The sequence below is a fragment of the Cervus elaphus genome, chromosome 26 (assembly GCF_910594005.1).
Source record: "Cervus elaphus chromosome 26, mCerEla1.1, whole genome shotgun sequence".
In the NCBI taxonomy this organism is placed as follows: Eukaryota; Metazoa; Chordata; class Mammalia; order Artiodactyla; family Cervidae; genus Cervus; species Cervus elaphus.
This window is the reverse complement of record NC_057840.1, coordinates 47,700,062-47,718,427: the sequence shown is the minus strand read 5'-3', so window position 1 is coordinate 47,718,427 and position 18,366 is coordinate 47,700,062. Positions and strand designations below refer to the sequence as shown.

General features: G+C 47.9%; 1 long non-coding RNA gene across 1 annotated transcript; it reads right to left on the bottom strand.

The window, feature by feature from the left end:
• Positions 1-6,032: 6,032 nt before the first annotated feature.
• On the bottom strand, positions 6,033-7,050 carry LOC122684448. Its single transcript, XR_006338044.1, has 3 exons — positions 7,015-7,050; positions 6,650-6,703; positions 6,033-6,101 (listed from the first exon to the last, which is right to left on the bottom strand). It is a non-coding gene; the product is annotated as an uncharacterized LOC122684448 (long non-coding RNA).
• Positions 7,051-18,366: the final 11,316 nt, after the last annotated feature.

Below are 18,366 nucleotides of genomic sequence, written 5' to 3'. Positions count from 1 at the left end.
GCAGCCCCTGGGCTCTGGAGCGCGGGTCTAACCGTTGTGGTGCATGGGCTTCGTTGCCCTGCAGCATATGGGAGCTCTTTGGACCAGGGATCAAACTCGTGTCTCCTGCACTGGCCGGCGGATTCTAAACCACTGTGCCACTAAGGAAGTCTGAGAAGCTTTTATTTGAATAATTTTTGTTTCTTTTATGGTTATTTCCTCCTATGACCTATTTAGGAAATATTTGATTACTCTTAAGTCACAAAGATTTTCTCTTATCTTTTTTTTAAAAAGTCTTATGGTTTTAGGGGTGATCTATAGCAAATCACTGTTGGCTAGGGTATGAGAAGGAGTCGAGATCTCTTTTCTTACCAAATGGTTATCTAGCTATTTCAATACTACGTGCTGAAAGGATTGTCCTTTCTCGTTGTCTCTTTGGTGTTTTTGCTGAAAATCAGGTGATGATGTCAGTTATTGGGGTCTCCACATCCTCCATCAATCCGTCAACACTTCTGCTGGATCACACTTTATCCTGCGTCTTGATTTCTGTAGTTTTTGACAAATCCAGAAATCAGGTAGTTTAAGTTCTCCAACTTGGTTTTCCTCTGAAGGGATTTCTTTAGATAGTCTAGGTTCTTTGAATTTCCATACAAGGGTTAGAGTCTTCTTGCCAATGTTTATTTTAAAGATCTGCTGAGGTTTTGATTGTGACTGAGTTATCGACTTGAATATACAGATCAATTTGAGAAGAACTGTCATCTTACCAGCACTGAGGGTTCCAAGCAATGAATGTATCTCTCCGTCACTTAGAGTTTCTTTCATTTCTCTTGACAATGTACTGTAGTTTTCAGTGTAGAGGTTTGTGCATCTTGTTAAATATTTTATGTTTCTGATGGAACGGTAAACATAGTTGTTTTACATTTAAATATATTTATATTCTTTTTCAGATTCTTTCCCCTTGTAGTTTATTAAAAAACGTTGAGTATAGTTCCCTGTGCCATACATCAGGGCCTTGTTGGCCATCCATTTTATACAGAGTAACGTGTATATACTAATCCCAACCTCCTAATTTATCCCTCCCCCCTTTCACCTTTGGGAAACGTAAGTTTGTTTTCTATGCCTGTGGATCTGTTTCTGCTTTGTATATCAGTTTATTTGTATTTTTTTTAGAGTCCATATAAAAGTGACATCATGTGATATTTGTCTCTGTCTGGCTTATTTCACTTAGTATGACAGTCTCTAGATCCACCCATGTTTGCTGCAAATGGCCTTATTTCATTCTTTTTTTAAGGCTGAGTATACACATATATATACACATTCACTGGTTTTATTTTATTTACTGTGGGATCTTAGTTCCCCCGACCAGGGATTGAACCAGTGCCCAGGACAGTGAATGCGTGGAGTTCTAACCACTGGACCACCAGGGAATTCCCTTCATTGGTTTTAAAACCAGGAATTCTAGCTGCTGTGATCGTCCCAAATCCCAAATCTCTCCTCAATTCATGGGGACCACCAGACTCTGTTTGGACTCTGTTTCTTGCTCTGTCACCTGGAAACTCTTCCCAGACAGTGACACGCGGAGTCCTGGGGTTCACTTTATCCAAAATACTTCTCATCTCTCAGTCGAGTGGTCAGTGGGATCTGTGTCCTGAGCTGAAATTTAGTACGTCCAGTGTCCAGTCCAGATGATCAGCCAGACAAGCAGGAGAATATGATTCATGTCTATTGTTTCACCTATTTTAAAAATCGCATTTGTTTCATATCTTTCTATTCAAGTAACAGGGCAAAGCAGCCCCTGGTACTTCATCCTGGCTGAAAACAAGTTTCCCTGAGTTTTGATCAGTCTTTAGCTGAACCATGCTGTGACTACGGCTAAGAATCATGAAACAAGAAACCCACCATGCGTTATTTTCTTCCAAATTTTGTCTTCCTTCCAGAATCTGCCTGCTTTAGCTTACTCTCAGAATTTTCAGGTCGTTGCTTTTATATTTTGCATACAGTCAGGGACTGTTACTTTCAGAAGGTTGGTTTGTTGAGTGACAAAACCGAAGTTTGTGTGTGTAGTAAGTTGCATGTGACTATTTTCGACCCTATGGACTGTAGCCCGCCAGGCTCCTCTGTCCATGGGATTCTCCACGTGACAATACTGGAGTGGATTGCCACTTCCTTCTCCAGGATATCCTCCTGACCCAGGGATTGAACCCAGGTCTCTTGCACTGGCAGGCGAATTCCTTACCACAATACCACCTGGGAAGCCTAGCCAATGTTTATCTTCTCTCAAAAAGCAAGCACTTTACTTAACCCTTAAATACTATCCCTTCAATACTGTCAACCCATGTAAAAATATCCTCATGTCTTGGCTCCTCTCTGCTGGGCCCAGGCTCAGTCCGACCTGTAAGGTTCCCAGGAAACCCATGCAACTGTCTGGTCTGTTCTCTGATCTGCGCTAGTCCTTGGACCACCTGAGACAGCCCTGGCTGAAGGGAGGCTTGATCATCCCACGACGGAAGCAGCTTTTGATAATTATTCATTTTACTAATACAGTAAGCAAAGCCCCAGGCCGTCTTTAGGTGTCAGAGACAAAGTTAAAAAAATGAAGGTCTCAAATCATGTGATTCTAGGTCAGAGGAGTGAACAGGTGGGCACAGAGCACCAGGGAGCACTTAGGCCACGGTTGTAAAGGCCTTGTAACGGAGTCCAGTGTGGATCTAAGACAATTGGGTGAAGCGGCAGGGAGCAGGGACACTGCGCCCAAGGGTGCAGGCACAGGACAATATCAGTGGCCCCTCTGACCCTGCGCCCCGCCTCCTCTGAGCAGTGTAGCCACCCCCTGCCCAGTGGTACACAGTGGCCTTGGAAGGATACAGGAAAGCCTCAAGGAGATTTCTGAAGGAAGACTTGAAGTTTGAATAATCATTTGCCCACAATGATAGACTGCATTAATATTCGTAAAGCTGATTGTGACAGATAAAAACCTCTACATCTCCACAAGCATTTACACACTTGATCCCTGACAACTTGGGGAAGCTGATGCAGGGGAAAGGTTTCCGCCCTCCAAGCCCAGCTGGTGCTCCTCTCTGGAGGTGGCGGCCAGCACATAGAGGCGTGAAGACCAGCCGCCTAGGGCACTGCTTTCCCGACCCAGCAGGACCGCTGTCCCCACTTATTCCTTCACCGTCTGACCCAGGGAGAGCTTTCGGGGGTGGCCCCTCCTTCCGGGGCCGGGGTTCGCCGTGCTCTGTAGCATAAGTGGGAGGAGCTCCTGCCAGCCTGGGCCGGGAGGCCGGCTGGCCCGCCTGGTGTGAGTGTGGTGTCCGGAAGGCATGGTTGCCATTGCTGGCGTCTGTAAGACCACTGTTATTCTTGCTAGGAGGCACTGAAGCTCAGACAAGCAGAGCCATCAACCAGGTCAAGGGATGATCAAATAGCGGAGCCAGGGCACGGACTTTGGGCTTGGGCTTGGACTCTGGTCTTTTCAGCCCAAACTCACGTTCTCTCCACAGTGGATTCAACACCTTCCCTTCATTCACACTCAGGTCACGAATCACCAGCTATGCCATCTGCTCAAGGGGCTGCTGCTTTTCCCAGCTTCCTGATTTCTGTATTTTATGTTCCGACTGCTTTGCACAGCTCTCCTTGCCCTGATCTGGCTCAAATGAATATAGCTTTTTTGTTTTGTTTTGGTTCGGTTTGAATCCACTTGGAAACCTTCTTTGAGGTTTCATGGTGATGCCCATGCACATCTCGGTCCTAGCAAAGAGCACGGTGACCTCCAGGACACATGTTCACTTCACCTAACCATCTGCAGCCGCCTGTCTGGGGTCCTATTTCTAAAGGCACAATTGCCTCTTCATTACTCAGAACATTTAGATCAGATGGTACCTGCTAAATCACCTCCAAGAATGTAAGCATAAACAAGTCTATAATTTGCCCAATTGCTAATTTTTCGATTTTTGAAAATAATTTTTGGACAGATGGTTCCTTAAAATGTAGTAGAAAACATCAAAAGTGTTATAGACACGTATTAAAATATATGGATAATTCTTCAATTTCATATTTGAAGAGATGCCCTCCACCCCCCTCAAATAGGGAGAAAGGCATAAATTTTTGTTCCTAAGAAAAAAATGAGAGGGAAGATTTCATATACCTGCTCATGTTAACAAAGATGTGGGTTTGCTCATCTGTTTCAGATGTAGTTACATGAATTAGGAAATGGTGGTTGTGGAAAGCCTTTACCATCCACTTTGGGATATGAAATGTAGTCTTTAAATTTTATGTGGACAAATCTGTTAGTCTATCTCTTTGCAATTCACTCCATTTTATGCTTAAAAGCTATTTCCCAACCAAGTCACATATATAATCACCTATATTTTCTTTTTGTTACTATGATTTCCTATTTCACAATAGGATTTTAGTTATCCCTAAGTAATTTTGTGTACTTGGGAAGTGACACTTTAACTCTCCCCCTAAATGGTTGAGTTCCCCACAATAGCTTCAAATAATCTATCCCTCTATAGTCAATGTTCAGTACTTTTCTATCGTATTTTAAGTCCCTGTATATTTTCTGCAGCTACTAACTGAACTGTTCTCACCCATGGTTTATGCATATGTTTTTGACCCATTCCCACTCTGCTTTAATTAATGGGCCTTCAGAGTATATGTTATATCTGATATAGCAGGGGTTGTTCTTTTTTTGTTTAAACTCTTATTTATTTTCTTAAATGATACATCACAACTGGCTTTTTGATTATAATCACAATACAATTAAAATTAATTTTTTGTAGAATATACCTGTGTACATTTTTCAGTTTTTCTAGTAAGGAACATGGCATATGACTTTATTGATTCATGTTAGTAAGTCAGTCTTTTTAATGTTCCCATATCTGCTTTCATGAAAATTGGCCAAGATGGCAAGTATGTTTAAATTGTAAAGATAGTTTAGGATGCTTTCAAAATCACTCACAGAAGCAAAGCTGATCTTTCCTATGGTAAGATGGACCTTGCATTAAGAACTGTTTTACTGCAGTAAGAACAAGTGGCATAAAGCATTCATACCCATATAGTAATACCTTGCAATGGATGTGAGAGTTGGACTATAAAGAAAGCAGAGAGCTGAAGAATTGATGCTTTTGAACTGTGGTGTTGGAGAAGACTCTTGAGAGTCCCTTGGACTGCAAGGCGATCCAACCAATCCATCCTAAAGGAAATCAGTCCTGGGTGTTCATTGGAAGGACTGATGCTGAAGCTGAAACTCCAATACTTTGGCCATCTCATGCGAAGAGTTGACTCATTGGAAAAGACCCTGATGCTGGGAGCGATTGGGGGCAGGAGGAGAAGGGAACAACAGAGGATGAGATGGTTGGATGGCATCACTGACTCGATGGACATGGGTCTGGGTAAACTCTGGGAGTTGGTGATGGACAGGGAGGCCTAGCGTGCTGCGGTTCATGGGGTTGCAAAGAGTCGGACACGACTGAGTGACTGAACTGACTGAGCTGAATACCTTGCAAGGCCGCATTTGGAAATTTCCCAAAGTACAACAGGTAAACTCTGCACAGACATGTTCCCTGGGGCAGAAACGCTCCTCTGTGGGGAACAATTCCACAGATGAAAGTTTGTGAACATAATGGAATGTTGCATAGAAATATCAAATGATCTTGAGTTTGTAATGTTGGAAAGCACTTTTAATGTGCTGTTCTTTAAAAGTGACTGCAGGATGGAGTGTCTGCTGTGAGCCTTCCTCCCCCTTCCCCTCTTGCCCGCTCCACATCACCCAGAGCCCCTCCTGGCTGTTCACACATGTGCACGCACAGCACACGGGCCTCAGGCCTCCACCTGCGGGCTCTGCGGGGACCCCGCCCCAGACCGCGCCTGGCCCTCCCTCCCGTCTCCAAGTCTTTGCACAGCCTCCCTTCCCGTGGTACCTTCCAGGCTGTTCCATCTGGGATTTCAGCCCCCGCCAGGCTCCCTACCCGCCCCTGCCCCCCACCCTCGACACGGCACTGATGCAGGGGGCTTAGTTACGTGTCTCCTGTCGCCCTCCTCCAGCTAAACCGTGACCCCGACCCGGAGCGGTGTCCCCATTGATCAGGTGAGTGCACTCAGGCCGCACGGAGAGGCTCCTGGGCACAGAAACGAGCCTGTAAGCGAATCTGCAGTGACAGAGGGCCTGGGATCATCCTGCTATTGATCCTCTCTTATTTGGGCTTTGTCGGCTGCCAGTAAGGTTGGAAAAGCTATCTTGGCTCCTGCTAGACGCAGCTTTGCACATCTATCTATATCCATGCCTGAGGACCCAATAGATACGAGAGAAACTGGGAGGAGGGACGGGGGCTGACCCAAAGGGCCCATAGCGCCGACTGCTTCCTTGCGGGCGGTCTCTGAAACGCTGGGAGGCCCTGCTTCTCTGAGTGAGCTCGGTGGGAGGGGTCTCGCTGCAGAAAGACAGCCCCTCCTCACGCCCCCAAACCCCCTCCTCACGCCCCTCCCCACACCCCCACGCCCACCCACACCTTCCCCATGCCCACCCATGCCCCCACGCCCACCCACACCTTCTCCACGCCCCTCCCAATGCCCCCACGCCCCTCCGCACGTGCCCCGCACCTTCCCCAGGCCCCTCTCGCCCCCCCTGTAAATGGGCCTGGTCTCCAGCAGGTGTGGGGCCCCTTACCTATGAGAGTGGTCCCCGCTGTCACACTTCCGGCCCCCCCAGGGTCTCATGACTCTGTTCATAGGAAGGGAGATGGCAGATAGAAGGTCAGGGAGCCGTGCTGTGGGCATGGCATTGGTCTCTGTGGACACGTGCCCTGCGGACTCACGCCAACCTCTCAGCCCCGCTGCCGCCCTTGCAGGGAGAAGGCCTGGCTGATAGCTGGACACCAAGTCCTCCCCACCCCCTCCTCACTCCCCACACCCCCAGTGCATCTACCGGACAACCACTGACACAGAATCTGGAGATCCTGAAGTTGGCCTTCCTCTTCTCGCTTTTCAAAAAGTCACTTAGAAACTATTTCTTAAGAGACAGTAAAGACTTACATTGATGAGTGATCAGCGTGTGACAATGCAGAGAAAATTCCATCCGCTCCAATCAGAAAACATCTATTTTTACTGAGGAAGGAAAAAAGTCTAGCTGAGCTTTCTCAGCTGACAGAAGTGCCATCGAAAAAGGCTGCAGTAATCAGCTGCATAGAAGAAAAACCTATTCAAAACACGAGACAAAGGGCTGGTTTTAAAGAAAATCAAGCCAGATAACAAAAAAAAAGCTGGACGAAATAAATCAGAAGGCTATTTGGCTTGCTTTTAATAGCCCAGACTTCAGTATTTTTATATGACAGGAAGCCAAGATATGAAAACACGTAATGAAGTCTCTGGCAGAAAGTGTGAATGTTCTTGTGCCACTGTTCAGCCTCCAGGTGGGTCCAGCAGGTCCCCAAAGAGGTGGGACATGGATTTGAATGAGCACTTCGGATTCCAGCTGCATTGCGGATGTGGCATGCTGGGGATCAAATAGTATAGCTGGAAAGAACAGCACAAAGTAATTTTCTTTCATTGTCAAAGGTACTCAGATTTGCCCAGCTCCACACCCGATTATGTTGTTCAATAGCCCAGAAGTCTGACCGCTGTAGGGTAACGTCCAAGGCAAAACTGACTCCCCCGCCCCCACTACGCGTCACAGGGAAAACCTAACTCGGGCTGGAAAACCAGTCTGTAAACCGTTGTGCAGAAACAATCACATTTCTCTTCTGCAAATCGAGTGCATTCTGAGGTCAAATCCCAATCACCCCAGAGCCCTGGGGCAACTCCCGAGGTCTCCCCCAGTTACGTGATGACTGAAGAGCACTGGGGTCCACTCTGGTCGCCCACTGCTCCGTGTCCCTCTGGGTCCAGCTGCCTCCCTGGGCATCTGTGCTCATCCTTGGGGAACCTGGGAGCCTGGGGACGGGGGATTAGGTTGGGAGCAGAGGGCGGGGCGCGCTAGGGGCAAACGGCCTCTTAAAGCCGTGGGTCCTTGACCCAAGCCTCTGCTTAGGCTGAGGGTCTCCCTCACCGGCTGAGTGTCCCAGCCCATCTCAGGAGCTCCGTCTACCATCACAGGAGAGGTCAGCGCCTCCTGGGGACTTGGGGTGGGGGAGAACAAGAAGCAACTTTTCTTCAGACTTTTTTTTGTCCTTATAAGAAATACATGCTACTTCATTCCCTACCTGAGTCTGCGAATTCAAGGTTAGGTCGAACTATTCTCAAGAAATGCCTCGTAATACTAAAGGGACACTTGCATTAAAAAAATCCTACGATCATTCCTTTACCAGTGCTTTCACTAATGCGTTAAATATTCATGTTAAAGAATTTGCATTTAAAACTGGGGGAAAGACCTCTTCTACCCTATAAAACTTTGGCAAAATCAATAGCCAGTGCTTGCAACCTGGGAGACAGATCTTGTTGGGCCCTGTTGATGGTTTTTATGTCCTACTCCCACCACGCCCAACCTCCAAGGCCTCAGATATCTCTTTGGGCAGCAGAGACTTGTGCAAAGATGAAATGTGGACCCAGGGCTGTGCTTGTCTGCTGAGACCTCAGAGGCTAGGCGAGGGTCCTGCCCTCGGGAGGGGCCGCAGAGGAGTCAGAGTCCACAGGGTTTTGCTTTGGAGGATCGAAGAGCCAGTCAAAAGGAGTAGAGAGTGCTGGGCAATTCTGGAGCTTCATTTTTCCCAGGAAATCCATGGGTTACATGTGCACATACTGACACACAAATAATTCTGTTGATACCTGGAAAAAGTCCCCTTAGCAACTAATCAATTATCATTTGTGAAGCAAGAACGTGCGTTCGGTGCTGCATTGGGTGCTTTGGTGAACGCAGATTAACTTGACCTCTAGGGTTTTCTAACGCTTCGCTTTATGTTAATAAACAGAAACGCTGTTCCTGAAGGAGGGACAGAGCCTTCCCCTGCAGGTGAGACTGAAGCTTCTGTGTCCACACCCGGGACACCTCCAGTCTTGACCGGGGAAGACTGTCCCTGGCCCGTCGTCTCATGGACTGCAGGCCCTCCCAGCCTGCAAGTGCACCCCTCTGGTTTGGGGGAGCTTTAAGGCATCCTTTGAGACGGGTCAGGGCACGGCTGAGTGTGGCATCGGGCATGCTGGTGGTGAGAGTCCTGTGGCCTTGGCCCTTATTATCCAAGGATATCTTTCCATGCCTTTACTTTGCAGGATTCTTTTCAGATCTCAACACTGATGCAGAAGTGTCCTTTCATTTTCGAGGCAGAAGATGCCCTTCGGTTCTACTGGTCCAGTCATCCCTTAAGCTAAACACTTCAAGGAAAATCTTTGTTCTTGTAAGACCTGTGTCAAGGTTAGCTCGTTCATTGCGTTCTTAGATTTTCCTAGAGAGATAAACATGTGTTAATCTTTTTTAAAAAATTGGATGTAGAAATGAAAGTCAAGAGCAGAGACAAACAAATCCATGGGAGCAGAGGAGCCAGAGTTGGGGCTTGTGGCCCCCGGAATTTGTGCTCTTGGAATCAGAGAAGTGCGTCTCACGCTGGAAACACTCCTGCCCTTGGCCTCTGTCTCAAGGAGTCTATTTCAGTTGTGGTTTCAAATGCCCCTTCTGACTACCACTTTCTCCAATAAAAGAGAATTCCGTACCAGTATAGTGATTATTCTGTGACTGTATTATCACGCACTTCAAATACTTTCACCGGGACTAGATACTTGATTCCAAAAATTATTATTATTCCAAATAATCCAAAGATTATTTGGAAGATCCCTATGTTTTTACTGGTTATTTATACTGTAAGAAAGTAACTATCACAGGTTTTAATAACTTACCAAATACCATTTGTACATATGCTTAATTTTCTAACGTCAGTAAAAATTATGACTGGTTCCAATTCTTTCTGGGGGAGGAAATGGCAACCCACTCCAGTATTCTTGCCTGGAGAATCCCATGGACCGAGGAGTTAGTGACTAAGCCACCGCCACTTCCTTCCAAAATCTAGTAAAGAGTGTGGGGCAGCACGGTCTTCTGAGTTTTACTATTTATGGTTTTTAGTCATTTTTACTGTTTCTTGCCTTCTTCCATTCTTACCCGAGTAACTGATAGTCATTTCTTTCTCAGTAAAGTGACTCAGCTATTATTAAACTTGTGTGCCGTGTGTGTGCTCAGTCGCTCGGTCGTTCCCAGGGGATGAGGGGAGGGAAGGGGTAAACTGGGAGACTTGGATCGACATACATACGCTTCTATATATAAAGTAGCTAACTAATGAGGACCTGTTATATAGCCCAGGGGACTTAGCACTCTGCAATAGCCTACACGGGAGAAGAATCTAAAAAAAGAGTGAGTGTATAAATGTGTGTGTGTGTGTGTGTAACTGATTCATTTTGTTGTATACCTGACACAAACACAACACTGGAAATCAATTATAGCCCGGTGGAAATTTTTAGAAAGCTTAAGTGAACAGTGGTAATAACAATGACAGCAGCAAACACCGGTGTGTCATCAGCTAGAGGGGGAAGGGCGAGGGGCTCTGAATCGGCCGCCTGGGCTGGGTCCTGACACTCCTCACTTCTCCTCAAGGCCGGACGCTGTGTCTACAGGTTCCACAGACTTCACACTGTCTTTTATTTTTTTTGTTTTCTTCACACTGTCTTTTAAAAAGGCATGCCACATGTTCAGCTTATAGATACCAACATTGTTATTTTTGTTTTCAGAAGGAACTTGAGTTGGTCCAACAGGGAGTGCTTTAAAACAAAAAACAAAAAACTAGAAATATATTTATTTGCCTTTACCTTTCCTTCTTGAAGGCCACGGTCACTCCCGTGAATCCCAGCAGAAATGCCCAGTACCGGCGATGCCAGCATCTTCCACATCAGACCTGGCTGAGGGGCCATGGCCCAGGGCCCATCTTCCACGTGATGTTTCATTCCTGTGGCGTTAGTGGATGTGCTCTGTGGTTAGCCTTATGAAAGTTGGAATGAATTTTGGAAGCCCAATTAAATACAGCCCTGAAAATTACTTAATTGACAATTGCTGCACAGTATGCTGAATTAGAAAAGAGGGAAAGGCCAGCAAATTCGTAAGACTCCCAACCGGGAAGGCTGGTAACCACCAGGTAGTATTTTTACAAGACTGCTAATTTCTGCAAAGCATTCTATATGGGCGAAGGGGACAAATGGAATGAAAGGTCCACGTAGATTTTCATCATTTTTACCGTCCTCTGTGTTTGGCGTGTGCATGTTCTTTCTTACAAATGACGTTCACACAGCTGGAGTCAGCAGGTGTCTGTCCAGGGCTGTGTTTCTGTCCAGAAGGCCCGAGGCCTCAGTGGGGTAAGCAGAGCTCCTGCCGTCGGGATCCCATGTGCTTTCCCCAGCAGAGATGGAATGTGAGTTGGGAAGCCTGCAAGCAAGCCTCCTTCTTTAGCATGTTCTCCTAGCATATAATTTACTTTCTATAACACAGAGACGCTGTTTATTTTGTACTCAGCGAGTTTCTTCTTCCTCGTGAATAACCTCTGGTGGAAAGAAGCCGCCATTCTGGTGCCGTGTCACGGCTCTGCTGTGCTGGAGGTAGGGCCTGGCCGGTTTGGTTCCGAAGACCTTTCGGGTCTTTCTGGACCGAACTGCAGGATGCTAGTACGTAAAGGGGGTTCTGGAAGCCTCTCTGGAGGTCTGAAGCTAACAGTCTCCATCTGAAATGTTGTCCCCTGTGCCCCGGCCCCTCCCTGAAGGAGGAAGGTGTGAACCAGGGTCTCCGGGCACCAGTCTCCCTGGACCTCTGGGAGGATCCAGGATCTTCGGATTCATTGATAGAGTCTCCCCTGGGGGTGTGCTAGCTTCACTCCACATAAACGACCCCAGATGGGGGCCTTAGACAGTGGCAGTTTCTCATCTGGCCCTTCTGGAGGCTGGGGTCTGAGGTCCAGGTGTTGGCACGGCCCTGGGGAGGGTCTGTCCCAGGCCGTTCTCCAGCTCTGCCGGCTCCCCGGCTGTGGCCGCAGGACCAAGCCTCCACGGGCCTTCTCCCCATGCCCATCTGTGTCCACATCTACCCCCCTTTACAATTTTTTTTTAAAACATTAATTTTTATTTATTTATTTGGCTGTACTGGGTCTTAGTTGTGGCAGGTGGGATCTAGTTCTCTGACCAGGGATCGAACTTGGGCCCCCTGCATTGGAAGCACAGAGTCCTAGCCCCGGGACCACCAGGGAAGTCCCCCACATCTCTGACGTTTGTAAGGACGTTGGATTAGGGCCACCCTACTCCCCCCACGAACTCATCTTCACTAATTACAACTACACTACACATCTACACTACATAACTACACTATACAACCACACATCTACGCGAATTCACAACTACAAAGGCCCTCTTTCTACCCAAGGTCACACTTGCACGTCAATGTGTAAATTGTGGGGTGGAGGGGGCTGGGGAAAATACAGTTCAGCCTGTGACAACGGATACTGTGCCTGTTTGTTAAAATGAAAATTGATTTGGTTTAGGTGTGTTTGGGGAAATGTGTGAAACCTGGAGGGTGAAATTCCGAGGCTGGCAGTCACTTCCCTAGAAATGAGTCATTCTCTTCACTTTCCCAAATCCTCTGGTCATGGCAACCAGCCAGACAGCCCAGGGTAAACCGTCGGGTCACCTCTCCAGGGAGTCAAGCCCGTCTTGTCATCTCAAGCACCAGGTGACTCGGCATCAGTCGCGGGCCCTCCCCTCAAGTCAGGAGTCACCTTTACACCCACGTTAGCAGTCTCTCTCTGAGAAGAAACCCATTTTCAGATTTGCGGGGCAGGGAGGGGTTTGGCTGGGGGCTGGCTTCTGGGACTCTGACATCAGCCCGCACGTCTCCCTTCACAGCGACTGTGGCCAGGGTCTCTTGAGACGTTCCCGCTGCTTTCCGTCTGCAGGATTTGCTTCGTTACAGACCCATTTCTGCAAGTATGTGCCAACTGCTTTTTCTCCTTGGAAATTGACGCTTGTGTTCTTGTTGAAAAAGTCTTTACTTGTTGAAAAAGTCGTTTGAGTCTTCTGGGACTTAGGACAGGATTTCTTTTCCCTCTATGTGGGCCTTTATCCTTTTAGGTGTTTGGATGGTATCATTACTTCCTTTAGGCTTCCGTGGTGACTCGGCAGTGAAGAATCCACCTGCAAAACAGGAGCCCCAGGAGACTTGGGTTCAATCCCTGAGTCGGTCTGGCAGGGCAGCCCACTCCAGGATTCTTGCCTGGAGAATCCCATGGACAGAGGAGCCTGGCGGGCTGCAGTCCATGGGGCGGCAAAGAGGCAGACACGTTTGAAGCGACTTAGCATTACTTCTTTTGGAGAACTAGTCCGTCTCTCATTGTTCGCGTTTCCTAATTTGAGATTTACAAATGGGGTGATCTTTCAGTGGAAAAATACATCTGTTTGAAAGTTGTCTTTTAAACTTTATTCTACATTTTGGTTTCCTAAGGAGTCTGTTCTTTCCTTTCCATCCAGCACTCCAGGTACCATGTCTGGGCAGGCAATCTCCATGAAGGAGGTGGGGGAAGAATTCATCGAGGTGGTTGCTTGCCTTACAGGAACAATCTCCGGTGTTTCAGAGGCGGTGGTGCAGAGTGCGGCGGGCATGGAGACAGGGCCCCAGGCTGCTGGGTGCAGAACCCAGTCCCGCCCCCTCGATCCATCACTTCACTCCTCCCCACGCCTCTGCTTTACCTGCGAAACCGCTGAATAGACTTCAGTCTCTTTATCAGTGTCACATTTGCATAGTTTAAAAGGAGACATCATCTAAAAGATGAGCCATATTTTCAGCATTCACCCAGCAGACTCCTAAGCTGTGCCTTTACTACGAGCTCCTTTGTGTCTGCAGACAGCTGGTCTGATCATGTGGTTCCAGCCCCTCGCCTCCCGGGAGGCAGGTGGCTGGTCCCTCACCAGAGGTCCGACCCCTTATCCTTCTCTTCCTTGCTCCTCCCCCAAGTGAAAAGACCAGCGCTTCCCTTCCGTCTGCCCCATCTCAGAATCCTCATGGAAAGTTCCAGAAAGTGGAGGTTTTATGAACTCCCAGTAAGGGACCCCACTTCATTTTCTCCCCGCCGCCCTGGGTGCCAGAGCTTCTGGGCTCAGTCCTTCAGGTGGAAAAGTCCTGACATCTCTTCAGCACTACTTTTTATATCAATGATTTCCCTTTCTTTATTACACAAACCCATTTCAGTTCACCTGTTATTAATCTTGACCTTTAAAAAATCTCGACCTATTAAAAAGCAGAGACATCACTTTGCTGGCAAAGGTCAGTCTAGTCAAGGCTATGGTTTTTCCAGTGGTCATGTAGGGACGTGAGAGTTGGACCATAAAGAAAACTGAGCGCCACAGAATTGATGCTTTTGAACTGTGGTGTTGGAGAAGACTCTTGAGAGTCCCTTGGACTGCAAGGGGATCCAACCAGTCCGTCCTAAAGGAGATCAGTCCTGAATATTCACTGGAAGGACTGATGTTGAAGTTGAAGCTCCAATACTTTGGCCACCTGATGTGAAGAACTGACTCACTGGAAAAGGCCCTGATGCTGGGAAAGATTGAAGGCAGGAGGAGAAGGGGACAACAGAGGATGAGATGGTTGGCTGGCATCACTGATTCAATGGATATGAATCCGAACAAACTCTTGGAGATAGTGGAGGACAGGGAGCCTGGCATGCTGCAGTCCATGGGGTTTCAAAGAGTTGGACATGGTTTAGCGACTGAGCAACCTTTCAAGTTATGCCCCAAATTACCTTAATTTAGTGAACACAGTGAAGCCTTCACTCTGCTCTATCAACCAGTGAATGTCACCTTTGAAAACAAACAGTACTGGTATTATTTTTATTTTGAATGGAATTAATGTTTAAAATCCTTACTGGCCCCATTTTGAAGAAAGATAGAGGGACTTTTGTTAAATTCACACTAAGAATGGAAACTTTTCTGACTATATTTTCCCTCTGAAACATGCAGTATCTGCAATTTGAGCTAGTTTGTGGTTATATTTGGGGCTTCCCTGGTGGTTCAAATGGTAAACATTCTGCCTTCAGTGGAGCAGACGTGGGTTCAACCCCTGGGTCGGGAAGATCCCCTGGAGAAGGGAACGGCAACCCATTCCAGTATTCTTGCCTGGAGAATCCCATGGACGGAGGAGCCTGGTGGGCTACAGTCCAGGACTTGCAGAGTCAGACACAACTGACTGAGTGGTTATTGTTGGTTTTTTTGTTTTTCTAATGAATTGGATTTCTTTGTGATTTTTATAATGATGAAAAGGACAAAGATATTACTGGTAAGTTTTGGAAGCAGTGAGGCATTTCTTAGATGTTTTTTCCCAGAGATAAAGGAATTTGCTATAGAAATGAATACTTATTCCAGAAGCAACATTAAATTGTATTAGACTTTATCACCATTTCCCAAAGGAGGAAACCAAAAATCACATTAGCCTTAGAAATCTGGAGAGATGAATGTATTTCCACATGCACAGATCTTTTATTCTAAGACAGAGACAGTGTGAGGAAAAAAACAAAGACCCAAAAGAGAAAAAAAGAGAGACCCGAAGGAGGGAAATGTTCCCTAGAAAATCGCACTCCTGGCTTCCCTTCTGCAGGAAACTGGGATCACAGAGCCCCAGCTGAGTCAGCCGGACTTCACTTCCGGTTCTGCCACTGGGGGTCGTGTGACTCTGGGCTCGGTCCTTGTCTCTGAGCCTCAGGGTTTTCTTATCTGCCAGACGGGATGGTGAAATCCACATCACATGGGACATTAAAAAAGACGCTGTTCTTGGTGCACTGAGCATCCTCCCTGCAACTTAGCAAACGTCTGATGTGCGTGACCGCCCCTCTCCCCAGTCCTTGTTCTGAGTCCAGCAGGATCCGTGTTCTGAGACCCCCGCCTGGGAGTTGACCCGCCCAGCTCCTCTCATCCTGTCTCCCAAGACCAGCAGGGCTGCCAGCTCCCGAGGTGCGGAGGCCGCCCGCCTGCCCCGGGACGGCCTTGGCTGGAGCAGGACAAGCCGCAAGACGCGGGGCCCCGGCCCCCCAAGCCCGCACTCCTTTCCTTTTCCCTGGAGAGGGAGTGCTTCCCTGAGGCTTGGGGGTCGGGGTGGGGGGCACCCGGGCAGAACTACTGCCCCAGTTGGCCCTCCAGCGGCAGTTCTCTGATGCAGAGTCTCTGAAACGCTGGTGCAGGAGAAGCAGTTCGCGGGCACCTGGCCTCTGGCCTTGGACGCCCCTAGCGTCCCCGCTGGCCGCAGGTGGTCGTAGGGGGCTAGGCGCAGTCCTTGGCGAAGGGAGGGGTGTTGTGCACGCGTGTGCACGCGCGCGTGCGAGGGGAGGGAGAGGGCAGAACCTGCCGCACGGCCCCCTCCTCGCTGCCCCTCCTCCCCCAGCCCTCGGTTGCTATGCGGTTTCTATGGCAGCAGCATCCTCAGACCCAACTTTCACCCATTGTTTAGAGCCAATTAAGGTAAAATAGTGGGGGGAGGGGGAGTGGCTGCCCAGGGGAGGGGGAGAGGCAGGGAGTCCAATCTGAGGCCGAGCCGGCGCGCACTCCGGGAAAGTCGCAGCGCGCATTCCGAGGCTGCAGCCTGCCTCCTCCTCCTCCGGCTCGCAGCGCCGGCCAGCGCGAAGCGGCCGAGCCCCTGGCGCAGTCCGGGGGTGGCGTGGCGGCCGTCGGGGTCTAGGACACGCCGGCGGAGCAGCCACCGTGAAGATCCCCGACTCCCTCCCCAGCCCCCCGGACCCGAGGACCGGACCAGCGCCCGCGGTCGTCCCAGCAGGACTGCGTCCTCACCAGCTGCCTTCCTCCAGCGCCGCCGCCTCTGCCAGCTCTCCGACATCCTGTCTGGATCTCTGTACCGTTTGGTGCCTCGGGTCATTTGCTTCCTCACTGTCCATACTTGATCGGAGGGAAAGTTTTCAAACATGCCCATTGCACAGTTGCTGGAGCTATGGAAAAAGATAGAGGTGGAGCCCATGGAAATAGAGGTGAGTCCAGAGAAGGAAAGTGTGGTACTTTTTCTACAGTATCCTTAAAAACCTCACTCTGCGCCAGCGGGCAGCCTGTGTACTATAAAGAAACCATATTTATTGAGTGCCTATTATGTGGTAGATTCTGGGATGTTTAGTGAGTATAGGTGTGTGTGCTGTGTTCATATACACATATAAACTGTGCATATGTGTGTGCACACACACCCACACAAGGCGTTGTGTGTGGTGTAAATATATGAATGAAATTGAATGAAGAAAAAAATGGCTGCTCTTCAGCCAAACTTCAGGATGCATCTTAGAGTGTGTGCCTTAAAAGAGTCTCCATGCTTTCAAACTAAGCTACATCAGTTTATTTCCTTCAACAAGTGGCTTTAAATTATAAGCCCTCCAACTGCTACAGTGAAGGATGAAACCAGAAGGCGAAACAAGTGATGAGATCTGCTTTAAAAAACAAGGCATAGAGATGATGCAACCTTAACAGGGTGTGTGTTTGAATAAAGAGGAGAGATTGAGGATGAAAAGATAATGAAATGCACATGTCAGCGGCCCACCCGCAGGGCTGCCTGGCGCGTGGGAGGCAGGTATGATTCTGCTTAACTTGTTCTACCCTAGGGACGCGGAGCTCTCCTTTCATAGAATTTCGGTTGCTTAGTTTGAATTATAGACCATCAGTGTATATTTTTCCTGGAAGAGAAAGTTCCCCAAAGTTATTAAATCTATTGAATTATTTAATATACCTGTGCTGTGTTTATAGCAACTCAAATCACATTTATAAATGGCAAATTTTAGTAACTGACCAAACCTTTACAAAATCCAACCTTTAACTTTTGCCTTATCTCATACATCCTGCATCATATCAGTAAGATCAATTCTTCCTAGTTTACATGTTTTGTACACATATTATTTATATATATATATACCCACTATGTATTGAGACATTCATGTAAATTTTGAATAGAAGGAGAGATTCTGTTTCAGAAGAGAGTTAGTTAATATTTTATATTTAATACTTCTTTGGAAGCCGCACTAACTCTTCATGCCTGGGGTGTGTATATTGGTCAGAGGAGCTTGTCGAGCCTGGCACAGATATGAAGGCCAGTTCTTCGATGGAGCACCTGAGTGGGAGGCGATGACCCCACGGGTCAGGGCTACTGATTATTCTGTCTGCACACGAGGCTGTTCTCGGCAGTGACAGCAACACCTTAGTAAGGACCTCTCACTCAGCAGGCTGCCAAATCAAGTTTATTTTTTCTTTTGAGAAAGGTTTGGGTTTTTAACAAGTTGAATTAATGACTTGAATTCATGATGGACCCGAAGGCCCATTCCTATCTCCAGGTGCTTTCTGAGCCTCTCCTGGTGATCTGAACTCTGCTGGTGGGGGGTGGGGGCAGCCAGCCGGCACCCC